General features: G+C 39.3%; 1 long non-coding RNA gene across 1 annotated transcript; it reads right to left on the bottom strand.

Annotated features, from left to right (window-relative positions):
* Window positions 1-1,472: 1,472 nt before the first annotated feature.
* On the bottom strand, window positions 1,473-6,188 carry LOC110365907 (uncharacterized). The gene is made up of 3 exons (XR_002425825.2): window positions 3,185-6,188; window positions 2,788-2,909; window positions 1,473-1,886 (listed from the first exon to the last, which is right to left on the bottom strand). It is a non-coding gene; the product is annotated as an uncharacterized LOC110365907 (long non-coding RNA).
* Window positions 6,189-6,716: the final 528 nt, after the last annotated feature.

The raw sequence follows: 6,716 nt of genomic DNA, 5'->3' as shown, positions 1-6,716 counted from the left end.
ATGGGCTCAGAATTTTTATGAAGAAGAAAGCAACCTCAGCCTATCCAAAATGCTGCTATCTACTGCCCTAAAATCTTGAATGTTTGGCACATGTTTTTCTCTGCCAGTTTTCTTGCCTTTCTGCAGGTTTTTGTAGCATATGTTCCTCCTTCCACATCAGTAAATTATGTTCAAAATGACAATCTTACCATCCCCAAAAACAAAACAGAGTTTCACTGAAGGAGCCAGCTGTAATATAAGAAAGATTAATTGCATCAGTGCTGGGTTTAGAGGTGACGTGGACATATCATTCATGTCAGGAGTAAGGTAGATTTAGAGCTCCAAACAGGAGTACAAGGTGCTTGCTTTAGGTAAAGGGTTGCTCTCAACCTCCTTCATTAAATCAATAACAATAGAGGAGGACATGGAAAGATGGCCCTGAGTCCCTGCTTGCAACCCTCACAAGGGCCACATCTGTACTTTTAAACGTATCCACTCCAGCAAATATTTCATCACTCTGAGGTCAAGTGTTGGAGAAAGTAGAGAGGGCCTTTACACTGTTCAGGGCTGGTCTCAACTAGAGCTGGCTGGCCATGTTAATGTTGCAAAGCAGTAGATCTTCAGATAAGAATTATAGCACCTAAGAATGCAATATTGTCATGAGTGTCATAGTAACTGATCCAGGATCTACGATATTATTATTACTGCATGTGTTTATTTCTCAGCTCTAAGTTCAGAAATAATGTACGTGCCATGTTGCATCCCATCAACAAGAAACTGAAACTTTTATTGCCTTCACCGAGATGCAAACATGTGCGTGTTTGTGAGAATTAAGAGCTTTCTGGGATCCTTAGGACTGTGCAGGATGGCTCTTCAACATCGGCTTTCGGGATTGGTTGCTGCACTGACGTATTCGCCTCCTTGTACCTACACATTGGTTTTGAGAGAGCTGGTTGGAATGGTCTAAAACAAAAACTAGAAGTAAAATAGGAATTTTTAGGTATGTACAATTTGCCCGTTCCCATCACTATTTATCTGTGCAGCTCTATCAACTTGAACCCTTTGTAGAAATGTACTAGGGTGCCTCATTACGTTGGCTTACATCCCCAAAGAAGAAAAATTACTTAAGAAAGCAGTGATAAGCATTAGGGTTTGGCCTACTCACTCCTTTAGTTTGATGTAAAACCAATTAGCTTTTTTCCAACACTGTAATAAGTGGTATCCTTGTGCAAAGTGTCTGCCCCTCCAGAGGCAAGGCAGATCTATACCATACCAGGCTGGCAAGGACAGAGGGGAAGGCAGAAATAATTTGATAAATTTATTAGGAAATCTTCTGTACTTACTGTCTATAAAAAATATCACAGTGACTCATATTTCTCATTCTTCATCCAAAAAGCACTTGAATACTAGCTAATTGACGAGATTAGAATAGTCAGTGATGAGGCCTAAGACACCTTATTCTCCAAAAACTAAGTGAGACAAACAAATGCCTACAGATACAGCTAATGAAGAAGAAGGAATATGCAGCAATTGAAGAAGCGAAAGGAAAGGGAAGATAAGGTTAACAGAATTATTTCAGCAAATTCCACAGATCATGGCTTGTTGTGTTGATAAGGGGAGACTTTCAGATCCAAATGAGGATGAGAAATTATGACATGTAAAGCATTCACTTTGGTCCACAGCTATGCATATGTGACAACAACTTATTTCTATTGTAGCAACCATTGTTTTTAATGACTTAATAACAAAAAGGAAAAAAGAATGATGAGAATTGCACATAAAAATTTTCATAACTTTTGTTGATTTTACCTTTCTCTTTGACACTGGACTTTCATGATGTGGAAACATCAGCCTTTCTTGAGCAGTCCTCTTAGCTCTTCTAAACCAAACATCTTTAAATTTATAGTCTGTGTTTGAAGGAACATGGAAATTAGTTTCCTAATCTTTCACAGGAAAGAAACAGGACACAGGAAAATGGCGTTCTTATCTCTGTAGTGGACTTCCAGAAGTGTTCAACACGATATTATTGGCTACTTTAACATCCAAAAGCCTTTTACCAAAGTCATGCCATCCTTAAAGCAGCAGTTCACAAAACCTCTTGGTACCTACGTCTAGTCATCAAGGACTCTAAGAGCAGCTGCCACATGAAAAGTTATTATTACACAGTTGTATTTTGACTATGACTGTCAAAACTGTCACCACTGGGAATTTGGCAACCACAGCAAAAATGTGTTGGAGAACTATAAGGATATGTCTAAACAACTGCACTCAGAGAGATTTGAGTTCACTTTGCCAATGGCTCAGATCTGGTCCCAAAGTGCTGCACTGTGCCTGAGTTAATACAGCCTGCTGAAAAGGCAAGTTACCTGAGACCAAAGATGCTTTCCAACTATCCAGGCTTATACATCCCTGCACAAACTACGCTGGGGCTGAGTATTTGTTCATGAGGGTGTGTCTATGCGTATTAAACCTGGAATTCCACCACACCAGGGAACTGAAGTGATGGCTTCTGCGCATAGTTCTCTGGCACATTTTAGTATCACCCCATGGATTTTGAGAATTTCAAAACTTTTTCCATATTTTTGCTCCTTTTTTTTTTTTTTTTTTTTGTTTAGTATATTTCAGGCATTGTCTCCAAGATATATTTTTTTTAGGTTAATTACAGCAGTAACTATCTAGTCAGCGATAATTATTTCTATATACTGCACTTCTAGGCATGTAAGTATTTGTTACTGGCAATTTAATGTCCCTACTGGACAGCAATATGCTAATAATTAGCCCTTTATGAAATATACTTAATATACTTACTGTTCATACATTTACTTGAAAGAAAATAGACACTTCATTCTGTAATCCTTTATGAAGTCGTCCAAGCTGTTTTCATTTTCTGTTTTCACAGTGCACTCATTTAAAACCTTGGACATCTGCTGCTACAGAAAGTAAAAGACTTATAAAAAGGCAATGACATTTGTTCTACTATGTGTTACGTTACAGACTGTGCATAGTGCACATGGGTGCAACTGGAATTGTCAGTAGTAGACACCCAGTGGGCTGAGCAGTAATTATCCATGACTTCATGCATCTTTCTGCCACTGCCAAAGAAGGACACTCAGCAAAGTTGTTGTTCATAGCAAGAGTGATCTTTGCAGTGTGCTTGCAAGCACGTTGTTTGCAGTACAGAATAATCCTTCTGAATGTACATTACCTGAAGAACATTTTCAAAGCCACTTATCCTTGCCAGAAATGACTATTGTTGTCATTCTCCTGTGTATTCTTCTTCCTGCTAAGTGGTACTGCCAGCAAAGAAACAGTCATGAAGCCTCTGCTAAAGTACACAACAAAAAAGATTTGACATTGTCATTGACATCATCTCTTCTGACAACAGCCAAATTATGCTAGTGTGTGTATATATCTATAGCACACAGTCTTTGGTACAATCACTAAAACATGAGAAAAAGAGAAGAAAAAGACTGTAGACCTATACCAAGAGTATTGTTAGCTGCTAGAGCTCTCCACCTGAACAGTAAGTATTTTAAATGTGCCAGCTGATGACACCATGCCGTCATCCCAAATTGCAGCAACCTGTGCTTCTGGTTACTCTGGGACAATCCAGCATCTCCCACCAGTGCTGGAGGGAGGTTTTCTTACCCCGGCGCAAACTGTGTTGGCAAGAAGGGTGTCTTATAAAGGCCTCATAGCCAATCTTCTTCTGACATGGAATCCAAGGAGTAAGAAATTAAAACTCTTCCATTGTATCCTACTCCTCCCATCATAATGCCACATTTCTACAGTTCTGTTCCCTGCTGTGAATTAGTCAAACTGTGGCAAAAAATTGAACTTGGCATTGGATTTCAGTAAGGAGAGAATACTGAAAACTTTCTGAAATCTTGAAATCTGACTTTTTCTGGTGCTGACTGAAACTGAGACAAAAAAGAAAAAAAAAAAAAGCCCCACAGAAACAAACAAAAATTATGGAAATTTGGAAAAGTAAAATAGAGTTATTCAAGAATAGCGAATAGTCTGGGGACATAGCACTCACCTGAGATGGGAAAGATCCCTTCCTAATTTAACCTCTTAGAGCAATACAATAGCTAGTGAGGCTATCACTTAGGGGACATTGATTGTGCCTGGAGTAGATGCTTCTGTAGACCCTGATGCAATTGTCTGTATGAATAAAAGTATAGTCCCTAAGCAGGAAATTACCAGTACAAGCAAGGTCATTTTATTTCATTCATGGTCCATAATTCCTCTTTTTCTTAATTTAATTTCTATTGCCTCTGATTCTGCACTGAGCAATGCTGCTTTCAGCCCCACAGGACAGAAGATGGTAGTTCTTCAGAGCTACCTCCTGAAAGTCTTGTTGTAGGACAAAGGCTCTTTTTCTGTTGACAAATTGCAAAAAGCCATTGTATGTCAAACACTTTGGTTTCTTCAAGTCCCATTTATAATATATATTTTTTTTTTAACACATGTAGATTTGCACCTTTCTGGGTGCAAACCCCACCCACAGACCTTCTTTGGCTCCCAGTTTAATTCTTTACTTATCAGCAACTACGTACCAGTTCCAATCCTGAAATGAGTATAGTCACTATTACACTTAAAATCTCATTATGGGCAGAATACACAACTTCTTAAAAAAGCAAAGGATTTATAGTTAGTGTTCTCAACTATCTAATAAGAGGTTTATTAATCTTCTTGATCAAATTATTACATTAAAAATTGAGAAGTATGTACTATAATACTATAAAACTAATTTCCGGGATGACACAGTTTAAAATATTTTATACTCCCTTCCTAATGTCTACCCCTTTTGCCACTGCTATACTCCCCTGCTTGTAAAGGTTCTGTCTGTGCTTCAGTGTTACAGGTCATTGGCATTCCTTTGCCAAGAGGAGTATAATGCCGATGATAGGCTTTTCTTTCTCCTCACTCACCACATGGGGATATTGTTATATACCTTCTATTGCAGTGTACTACTTCCTCTTTTTTTCCATGGGAAATATGAAATTTCATGAACATGAGATTTTGTGTATGCTGGACACTTCTTCCTTGTTCTTTTTATTAACTCTAAAAGGGGTTTACCCAGTTCTCAAGACTGCATTTCTTTAACTGCCCGTGGCTGACCACTGATGACCTGTTCTAGTAGTTTACTTCTGTTATCACCCCATGCCTGTACTCTATACTGCGCTCTCCATCATCCTCAGTAAAGGCTTCTGCTATGATACCATTCCTTTATAACGCGTCATTTTGCTGCTGTAGAAAATGTTTAGTTCTATGTGAAATAACAGCTCGTTAAATGCTATCTGTATAAAAATTATGGTTATACCAGGTGACTATACAAAGCAAAGCAAGAGTAAAACAAATTAGGTAATGACCACTTGATCATTAGGAAACTGCTGTTAACAGCTAAAACAGCTTAAACAAAGCTGTGGGTAGCCCAGGACAAACCAAATCAAAGCCTGTCAAGTCCAAAGGCCTCACAGAGCTAATGTGAAACTTCTGGTACATTAGTAGTGACAACAATTTGTATCTGTTGGGTTACAGGGCTACTCTTAACTGCTCAGGACACTGACTTTTGGTCTTCTGTGTGGAAATCCTTACAAATTTCACCAACGTGCATAAGACAGATCTGAAACTTCCAGTGGCGTTTGAGGTCAGGAGTGGCTTGTGACTAGTTACTTGGCACTCCCCCTGCCATGAGCTCCTCAATGGAGAGAAGTGGGTACCCCACTTGGTCTGTCACGGCTGAGCTCCACCCAAAGAAAAACCCACTCTCTCCCTGTCTTGACACAGAGGTGGATGGGTTTTGTGGTTTGCTTCCACCCAAGTACTCAGTTTCTGCTTGACAACCTTCTCAACTTTTGCAGTCCTTCTCACTGGGATCCTTTGCAACAGCTCAGCAGCTCCATTAGAGGGTTTACTAGCAAGCCGCCTAACTTGAGATATTGCCCTCTGCTTGATTAAAGTCAGCTGGTATCTAGGAATTTTATCCTAGAGAATTTACTTGACAAATTATATCCCTTTCCCACTTCTGCAGCGATGCCTTCCAAAGCCCACAGGATCCAGACGCAAATTTCTAATGCGGACGCTTTGTAGAGTAATCTCAGTGATACTGTTCAGTGTTAACACAAATTTGTGGCTTCTTTTTCCAGAAACTGTGAATGGAAGAGGAATTAAATAGATTTTACCTTCAAATAGCATTCTGGTTTGCTACTACACATACAAAAAACATATTTCTTTTTTATTCTATGTGCGCACTTTTATCTTTTTTGCAGGAGTACCTGTAACTGACACGTTTTTTGCTATAAAAGTGAGATAGTTTTTATTTGTCTTGTCTTTTTCAACGAGAAAATACAAAATCAAATTGAAACAGCAGGCAAAATAGTATATATATGCACAAAGCAACATGCAGTCATGCCTCCTCCAGGCTAGAGCTGTCATCAGTTACAATAAAGCCAACAGACAGCCTGTGCAAAATACGCCAATAATCCATCTCTCTCTTCAGCTCACACAGAGCTTCACATGAGGTGTGATCCAAGGGAAGTACTGGTTTTGGGAGAGAGCCAATATCTGGGAATATTTTCCTCGCCATCTGATGTGAAAGAGCCTCAGTATGGCGCTGCAAACGCTAAAGGTTCTGGCTGACAACTAGTCCAGATGTCTGAGGTCACACGTACCACCACACCACCAACTGTATCTCAGAGAGACACGTGGAATCTGAAAGCCAGTCCTTCATA

The sequence above is a fragment of the Columba livia genome, chromosome 1 (genome assembly GCF_036013475.1).
Source record: "Columba livia isolate bColLiv1 breed racing homer chromosome 1, bColLiv1.pat.W.v2, whole genome shotgun sequence".
Taxonomy (NCBI): domain Eukaryota; kingdom Metazoa; phylum Chordata; class Aves; order Columbiformes; family Columbidae; genus Columba; species Columba livia.
This window is presented reverse-complemented; position numbering and strand designations above follow the sequence as displayed.